The sequence below is a fragment of the Ursus maritimus genome, unplaced genomic scaffold (genome assembly GCF_017311325.1).
Source record: "Ursus maritimus isolate PB19 unplaced genomic scaffold, ASM1731132v1 scaffold_17, whole genome shotgun sequence".
In the NCBI taxonomy this organism is placed as follows: domain Eukaryota; kingdom Metazoa; phylum Chordata; class Mammalia; order Carnivora; family Ursidae; genus Ursus; species Ursus maritimus.
The window spans coordinates 39955410-39964831 of record NW_024424119.1 but is presented as its reverse complement, the minus strand read 5'-3'; the positions used below and the strand labels follow the sequence as shown (position 1 = coordinate 39964831).

Genomic DNA, 9422 nt, shown 5'->3' with positions numbered 1-9422 from the left:
AAGCAGGAGGAAGCAGGAGGAAGAGGGAGAAGCAGGGTCCCCACTGAGCTGGGAGCCTGAGGTGGGGCCCAATTCCAGGACCCCAGGATCATGACCTGAGCTGAAGGCAGACGCTCAACCAGCTGAGCCCCGCAGGCACCCGGAGGGCTGTGATATCTGTGTTGACCACCAAAGATTTCTGCTTCTCTGGACACGCTGAAATTAGATGCGGCTCTATGACTTGCTTTGATCAGTGCGAGGTGAGGGAGGTTGCATATGTCCGGGCATCAGGATTTTTCAAGCCCCCCGGGTGATTCACAGGGGCAGCCAAAGTGAAAAACATTGATGTAAGGATGGAACGAGTTGGTTTCCTCCCAACTCTTTAAACTACAATCTCTAGAACTACCACTGCGGAGAGGGGATGCCAGGAGACGCCCTAAACCAGGTCTTTGCTGCTGCCGGGCGTCCGCGGGTGGGAGGGGAAATCGTAGATTGCCCTTTTCAGATCGGCCCCGGTGTTCAGAGGGATCCAGAGAACGACTTCGGCCCCCTCACAGGCGGCCTCTTAATGCCTCTGCTCAGACTTTTCTCCCTGCAGGAGGGAGAGCTGTACCGGGGGGGCCGCACCTCCCGCTGGCAGGTGCACGGGCTGGGGCCGCCCTCCGGAGACTACCGCGAGAGGTCTGGCGCCGCCTGGTGGCCGACCGCGCGCATCGCAGCCGGGCGTCGAGGGGCGGGCGGGGCGGGGGGCGCTTAATCGAGCAGGAAGAGGACATGGGCCACTTTGGAAAGCCTCTTCCAGAAGGCCTGGGCTCATGCCGGCTTTCTCAGATTCTCTGCAGACCAGGGAAACCAGGTCGGCGCGGAGCATGGAGCGGAAGGCAGCCCAAGGGTGCTGTGGAGAGACCATGAAGTTTGAGGCTACAGAAGGCCTAAGGGGGAGGCTGGTATAGGAACTTTTTAGAACCTGGGGGTCAGGGAGCCTCCAGACCCTTCTGGTCTCCTCCTCCTGACACCCGCAGTTGTTGCAAAGTTCAGAATAAGGACTTGCAGGGGCCCTGTGCTGGGAGAACTTGCGTGGCAAGGCCTCTTGTCCTGTCTTCCACCCACAGGCATTTCCCGCTTAATGTCAGGAATGAAAATCGTGTTCATGACCATCCAAGGTTCTATGTGAAAATGCTAACTGAAAAGTTATTTCCTATTTTTAATAGTTTTCTTGAGATGTAATTGTCAATCGACTGTACCTATTTAAAGTATAACATCTGATGAGGTTTTATGTAGATAGACCCATGAAAGCACCACCACAGTCAGGGTAGTGAATATATCCCTCACCCTCAAAAGTTCTCTTCGTAAACCCTCCCTCCCACCGGTCACCCAAGTCCCACGCAACCACTGATCCATGGTCTGCCTCTAGAGTTCGCATTTTCTAGAGGTTTATATCAATGCGGTCATCAGTAGGGAGTCTTTTTCTGTTGTCCTGCCTACTTCCAGTTGGCATCGTTATTCTGAGGCTCATTCATGTTGTGCTCACCAATAGTCCGTTCCTTTTTATTGCTGAATAATGTTGTTTTATGGAAATATTAAAATTTTTTACCCACTCGTCTGTTGGCAGATACTTGGCTAATACAAATAATGCTCGATGAACATTCATGTTTTGGGACATAGCTTTTTTTTTTTTTTTTTTTAAGATTTTATCTATTTGACAGAGAGACAGAGCACAAGTAGGGGGAGCTGCAGAGGGAGAGGGAGAAGCAGGCTCCCTGCTGAGCAGGGAGCCCAACACGGGGCTCAGTCCCAGGACCCTGGGATCATGACCCGAGCTGAAGGCAGACGCTTCACGGACTGAGCCCCCCAGGCACCGCTATGGACACACTTCTTTCAGGTTGTACCTGGGAGTGCAACAGCTGGGCCATATACTAGGTGTATGTTTAATTTGTTAGAGACGCTGACAAGCTCGTCTAGAGCGGCTCTATCATTTCACGCTTCCATCAGCGGCATATGAGAGTTCCGGTTCCTCCACATCCACTTTAAATAATGTGTGACGCAGAACCCCGCACTTCCCAACGGTTCCCTAAAATCCAAGTAAAGCATGGGAAGTGCCTATGTGGGAATGCAACCAGTAACCAAAGGGTTAACAGGGCTACCGGGCACAGCTGCCACTTTTTACTCCCACCTTTCTTTCCTTTGCCTTTAAACAACCCCGACTGTCCTGCTTCTGGGAGGCAGAGTTGAGGCTTGCTCTCCCGTCTCCTCCTCCATTGGCTGCCTCTCCAATAAATCCTTTCCTTGCTGTATCCCCGGTATCTTGCAGTTTGGCTTTGCTGCGCGTCAGGCCCACGAGCCTGGGTTGGCTTACACATTGGGCAAGCCAGCCACGAGCTTTTTGCCGGTGGTTCGGGGCCCCCAGCCTGTAACAGGAGTCCAATGAGGAGGGCAAGCAGCCTTCCCCGGGCTCTCTGTCCTAGGGATCGTTCCCAGGACCCCACCCTGAATGCACGCGACCGGCCTCCCATGCGTAACCATTTTTTTTTTAAAGATTATTTATTTGACAGAGATAGAGACAGCCAGCGAGAGAGGAAACACAAGCAGGGGGAGTGGGAGAGGAAGAAGCAGGCTCATAGCAGAGGAGCCTGATGTGGGGCTCGATCCCATAACACCGGGATCACGCCCTGAGCCGAAGGCAGACGCTTAACCGCTGTGCCACCCAGGTGCCCCCATGCTTAACCATTTTTTGGTTTCCGTTTGGACAGACGTCTCTTGGTGAGAACTCCGTGAGGACAGGTGAGCTTACTCCTTCCTCCCATTGGTTTGGCTCTCTTAGCGTTCTTTCTTACTCTGGTAATAAGGGGTTGGAGTGCCTGGGTGGCTGAGTTGGTTAAGCGGCTGACTCCTGGTTTCGGCTCAGGTCATGACCTCAGGTGAGATCCAGCCCAGTGTTGGGCTCCGCGCTCCCCGTGGAGTTGGCTTGAGATTCCCTCTCTCCCTCTGTCCTTCCCCCACCCCTTCCCTCTCTCTTTAAAATAAATAAAATCCTTTTTTTAAAAAAATGGGTTAACTAGGAAGCCATTTGGTTCGATTGGTGAAGCCCCAACTTTCAGGGAGGAATAAATTAATGCTCACCGAGGTACTCTGAGCTCCTTTGGTTTGTTGCTGTAGCTTCTGGTATCTTTGGATCAAACTAGCCATGTTCTAATTGAAAAATGGGAAATGACAGTCAGTGCCCGCACGCAGCCCTTTGGACTGTGTTCTCCAAAATTGGGCAATCCTTTTTTTTTTTTTTTCCTACCAACAATGCTTGATGATAATATTCATTAGACTCTGGAGGAAAATGGCCAATAATGGAACCGTAAATTATAACAGGTTGCAATTTTATTTTGTAAAAGGGAGCTATTTGGGAACTGGGCCTTTAAGATTTTGTTTGTACCTTACCTGTGTATTTGTGCGTGGTCCGTGTATGTTGTGAATGTGAGCTATTTTCTCTAACGTTGGGTGGTTTTGCTAAAATTAGTTTGTACAAGAGCTCTAGGTAGTTGGTTTGAAGGCAAGTGCTTGTAAGAATTAGCCATTCTAAATTTAACTCTGAAAGATAGAAACTAACCCAAATGTTTTTCGAATTCATGTAATCTAGGAAAACATGCAAAAGTCGTTGGTTTACTTAAAATGGACACGTCTTTAGAGTTGTCAGCATTTGATGTAAAACTCTTGTTCTGTTTACTGCAAGTCAGCTGGGCTCATGCTATTTATGTTTTCTCTGTAGCAAAATTTGTCAGAAGGAAAAGGAAAAAAAAAAACTCTTAGAACTTTGTGTAATGCCGAATGAAGTTTTACACGTAATCTACTTAGTTTTCACTAGAAACTGTGGTTTCTAAGAGTTAAGAAGTTGTTCTTTTGGGGGCGCCTGGGTGGCACAGCAGTTAAGCGTCTGCCTTCAGCTCAGGGCGTGATCCTGGTGTTATGGGATCCAGCCCCACATCAGGCTCCTCCGCTATGAGCCTGCTTCTTTCTCTCCCACTCCCCCTGCTTGTGTTCCCTCTCTCGCTGGCTGTCTCTATCTCTGTCGAATAAATAAATAAAACCTTTAAAAAAAAAAACAACAACCAATCCATCAAGTGCAAGCCCTCTAGGTTATTTCTGCCTAGACAGTATTACTGGCAACTCTCAACAGCTCAAATGAAAGGACGGTCAACTCAAATTGGGGAGGTCTGGATACGAGGAGAACTCAGCAGATATACTTGTGAGGTGCTGAGAAGTCAGACGAGCACTAAGGGGGCCTGGCTGGTACCAAATGCTGAGTTCCAGAGGACCCCCAGTGTTCTCAGGCAAGTGACCCTGATTTCCTCCTGACTGTGCCAAGAAATGTTGATGCAAAATGAACAAAACCTTTTTTGAAATTTTAAAGAGAAAGGAAGAGCGTTATATTTGAGCCCAAGGTAGGACAGCTGCCTGGATTACATAATCTTCACAAAGAGAATGCTCCGGAGGGGGGGGGGACATATAGTAGAGGGTTATGGATGATTTTTATGTAAAGAGTTACAAAGCATCATGACAAAGAACATTCCAGAATGTTACAGGCTTTAGCTTACCTTTTTAGTAATATGCAAGCTTATTGACTTATGGGAACAGGGAGGGTTTTTTGGGGTTTTTTTTTGTTTTGTTTTTGGTTTTGTTTTAATGTGTAGAATGCTCTTTTGGGTATTTTTTAACAAAGCAGATGTACAATGTGTGCTCGGGGCAGAAATAGAGGCCCTGCTCTGAGGTTTCACAGACTCATTTTGACCTTGGTAAATGTTAAGGTATAGCTTCCCTGGGAGCCCAGAAGCAGAGCATGTAAATATTAAAAGGTGAGGTTTTCCTTTTTCAGACCCTACCAGGGATTTATATACTTTACTGGTCTTTTCAAAGAGCCAGTTTCTGGTTTTATTCAACTTTTTCTAGTCTGTTAATTTCAACTTTTATATGAAGGGAGGGGTCGAGCATGGCAGGTAATGCCCTGAACTCAGAACCAGACTGCCTGGGATTGAATCCCTCACGAAAGCCTAGGAGTGTGATCTCCAACAGGTTTCTTAACCTCTCTGGGCTTGTTTCCTCCTTACCTGCTTCATCTGGTTTGTGTTGGGATTGATGCATTTAAAACAGTGCCCATGCATGGTGCACTGGGTGTTATACGCAACTAATGAATCATCGAACTTTACATCGGAAACCGGGGATGTACTGTATGGTGACTAACATAATATAATAAAAAAAGATTAAAAATAAAATAAAATAAAATAAAACAGTGCCCAACACTTATGTTCAAAGGTATTACTGTTTTGTTCTTCCCCATATATTGAAATTAACGTTTGGTTCATTATTACCTTTCAGTCTTAAAAATATAGAAGACGTTTAAAACTAACATGCTCTCAAATTTGTGTCCTATATTTTTGGTATAAAATTCCCTTTTTATAGATTACTTCTACTTTATCAAGTTCAGTATCTGGATCAGAGAGGAAATCAAGATACTCTCTCAATTCAAATTAGTAATTCTTCATCTTTTATTTGTAATTGATCAGAAAAGAACCTTGAAGTTTTGTTTTAAATATGTAGTCATGTATGTGTCCTGTTTCATGTGCTCCGCAGGGTGTCTGTTCTCCCTGTACTTTACTACAGAACTGTTAGATTGCTGCAAGTTGTTTTATTTTTGCCTCTTAAGTTCAGCATGATTGTTGAAAACAGGTCTTAAGTCTCATTTGTGTTTTGAGCATTTTTTTTTTTTACAGGTGGCTAGATGTAGGCTGAGGTTCACTATTGTATTTCCTATTTTTTATTTAAGATTTTATTTGTCCGGGCGGGGGGTGGCACAAGCAGGGGGAGCAGCAGGCTCCCCACTGAGCAGGGAGCCCGATGTGGGGCTCCATCCCAGGACCCTGGGATCATGACCTGAGCCGAAGGCAGATGCTTAACCAACTGAGCCACCTAGCACCCCTCTATTTCCTATTTAAACTGCAAATAATTATATCCTAAAACCTACTGAACGGCTGGGCCCTCTTCCTGTGCTGCCTCACCCCCCCCCCACAAAGGTTTTCATTGCTGGGCAGGCCAGCAGTCAGACCAGATGCCTGCCCCCCTCTGCCATCTGTAAGGCTTGTCTGCGGGGACAGCAGGTGCGCTGGTGGGTGTGGCTCTCTTCCACTCTGCCCAGGGCAGGAGTCCCTTTGGAGTGGTGAGTGGTGCCAGTCCCTGCTGGGGCTGCTTGCAGAATGTGTGGGGGCAGGAGCTGCTTTGGAGGGACCCCTATAGCATGGGGTGGGTTGGATGATGGGGCCCATCCTCAGGAGCAGGGGGGAGTGGGGCACGCAGGTGTCTGCCCATCTAGGCTGGGGGGGAGGGGCGCAGAACTGGTCTTTTATCCTTAAAGAAGTCTCCCTGCCTCTCCAGTGTGTTCGGAGATTAGTAACTCCTCTTCCCATGCACCAGATGCTCTTCAAACTGCTGCTTTGCTGGATCTCTGCTGGGTTATTCTAACTCTTTAAGGAGGAAGACTATAGCCTCTGGCCCCCTGCCTCTTCCCAACCAAACGCGAGTTTGTCCACCGGATGCACCGTAAGTCAAGAAAAACAGACACGAAGTTTTGCAGTGAAGGTAGGCTTTTAATTGGTTGGCACCGCCCAGGAGAATGTCCCAGACTCCCCCATGGCTTAGAAGAAGGGCTTTTAAAGGGTGAAAATTCAGGGTAAGGGTCGCAGGGGCTTGAGTCGTGCTGATTAGGGATTAAGTCGGCATGTAATTCCTTTCCTGATTCTCTTGTCCCTTTGGCTTTGGTGTGACTAGAGGCAGGGCGTCCTTCGTTGTCAGGGGCCTGGTACCGCACCCCCTTCCCGGCCGACTGAGTGAGGTCGGCTGTGGACTTCGAAGGCACAGGTTCTCCATCCTGCGATTTTGGAAGCTGCAAAGCTTTTTCTTGTAAACATCACAGTTCTTAGGTCAGGAGGAACTGCAGCCCACAGGCTGTTTGGAGGCAACTTTGTTACTATTTTTAAAAACCTATGAAACTGCCTCAGGAAGTAAGGGCTACCCCGGTCCCAGGTAGGAGCTATCGGTCTACAAGGCAGGGGATGTGGGGGATTGCATCCCTGCGGTCAGACCCTCTTGACTTTGACCACTCCTCAGTAATGAGGGGTAGGGATAAGGACCAGTCTAGATCCTTTCTGCGGAAGAGGGGTCCAGGTCAGGACTGGAGGAAGGAAAGGGTTTTGCTCCTAACTGTGAGCCCTGTTTGGTGCTGCCTAACGGGGCTGCTTACATTCCTGCTTTTGCCGCATTTCACGGGCAGGTAAGTCACAAAAAGAATAGCCATGACAGACAAGCCAATTTGGGTTAATCCCCAGGATATTGATGGACTTCCGTGAGGAATCGCAAAAGACTAGAAAACCCGACGACCACCCCCCCCCTTTTGCTCCAATTTGCTGCAGTAAGTGGCTTGTTCTCTCTTCTTGTCTCGGGGGCTTGTCCACTTCAGCTGGAGAATTAATGTAAAGGCAGCAGGAAAAGTTAATTGCCTTGCTTATCCCTCTCCTTGTTCCGCCACAGTCGAATCCAAGGCTGGTCTATGGTCGAGCACTACCGGGCCAAGGAGTCGGACGGTCTGTGCTGTCACACGTTTTTTTTTTTTTTTTTTTTTTTTTTTTTTTTTTAAAGATTTTATTTATTTATTCGACAGAGATAGAGACAGCCAGCGAGAGAGGGAACACAAGCAGGGGGAGTGGGAGAGGAAGAAGCAGGCTCCTAGCGGAGGAGCCTGATGTGGGGCTCGATCCCAGAACGCCGGGATCACGCCCTGAGCCGAAGGCAGATGCTTAACGACTGCGCCACCCAGGCGCCCCATGTCACACGTTTTTTTCCAGAAGGGGCGTGCCACCCGTGGGTCCCCGGGGAGAGGACCACGCGGGCTCTGCCGCAGGCACGGTTTCCCTCGCTGACTGCAATCTGCGCCCTTCCGCTGTAATCCGGTAGCACTGTGAGCACAGCAGCGCTCGCCGGATTCTGCAAGTCTGCTGAGTCAATCATCACACCTGCGGGTCATCTCGGGAACTGCCCAAAGTCACCATTGGTGTCGAAAGTGACAGTCTCACAGACGGTCTCCCCTGCACTGCAAGGATCTTTCACAAGCAGATGTTCAATTAGTGTTTTTTGAATAAAGGGGAAAATGAAGGAATTTGCATATGTACCAACAGAGGAAGCCACGTCACTTACCTCACGGTAGTGTTTTCTCCGATGCAGCGTGATAAAGTTTTGTGTTCACCTGACTTGTGTGACAAAATTCCACTTTTAAATCTGTGGGTTTTCTTCCCAAGTCCATTTGGACTTTTCTGGTCTCATCTTAATCATATTTCATTTACCACGTTCCTTCAAAGCCCAAATCCCAAGTAGTTTATTGCCTGAAGAGGGGAGAAAAACAGCAACGTTAGAAAGCTCTTTGCAGATCACAGGCAGGCTCTGAGGCGGGCCTGGAAGGAGCTGTACCTGCCTCCAGAGCTCCTCCAACGTGGACACCCGAGGGCAGCTGGCCACGGGTAGAATACCCTCCATCCATAGCTGGCAAGCACTTCCTAGTCAGGAATGACCATTCTGAGAAAGCTCGGGGGCACAAAACTGCCACCTGTGGACAAAATGAGGTCTCCTGTCAGGATGAGACCATGTTATTTGTGACCCCAGAGAAGGAAAAGGCCCAGAGATGTAACTTTGAGGACTTCCTCCCTGCTCTCCTTCCTCAGGGACACCAGGAAAGGTCCTCTCTGTCTCCTTTGGCACCTTTGACCTCAGGGACAGGTTATTTTCCATAGACATTTCAGGGCTGCCATTTCCTCCCACAATGTTTTCCAGAGTGAACAGCTGTGAGGCGGTTGCCATAGAATCATATGAGAGAACAGAGCGTTCGTGTGAGAATGAGGCCCAGACACGGAGAAAAGAACATCATATTCCTGATGCCTATCAGCTTCGTGATGGTCTGAGTTCTTCCAGGAGGCAGTTCCAGCTTCAGAAAACACCACAGAAATATTGGCAATGTTATCCGAGACCTGGGATCACTGCCCTTTCAACTTTCAGGTCCCCAATCGAGTGATATAGTTTTGATCAAATCTCCTCAGGTAATGCAACATTTCGCTTCAGATTCCCAGACTCTCCAAGAATTCTCATTTTAATCCCAGAAATGTGAAGTCATCTTCCATTTTCAAGCTTCCTTGGTGTGCCAGTTCTTCATTAATGTAATCCATGTATTAGGTGGTGCCTTCTCGCCCTTGAAGTTCTAGAGAACATTGGCTTGCACCCCTTCTATAGTCTACAGAAGTCCAAAGCCTTCTCAACATTCCATACAAGTTCCCAGGGGGGTACGTCCTTCCTCAAGTTCACTTGGCTTCCAGCCTCCTTGTGGGCTGCTTCTCTCTGCTCAGCTTCTTCTCCAATTTTCA

The 9422-nt window shown here is 48.4% G+C and overlaps 1 long non-coding RNA gene across 1 annotated transcript; it reads right to left on the bottom strand.

The window, feature by feature from the left end:
- Positions 1-7979: 7979 nt before the first annotated feature.
- Positions 7980-8877, bottom strand: LOC103678585. Its single transcript, XR_572730.2, has 3 exons — positions 8479-8877; positions 8209-8393; positions 7980-8114 (listed from the first exon to the last, which is right to left on the bottom strand). It is a non-coding gene; the product is annotated as an uncharacterized LOC103678585 (long non-coding RNA).
- Positions 8878-9422: the final 545 nt, after the last annotated feature.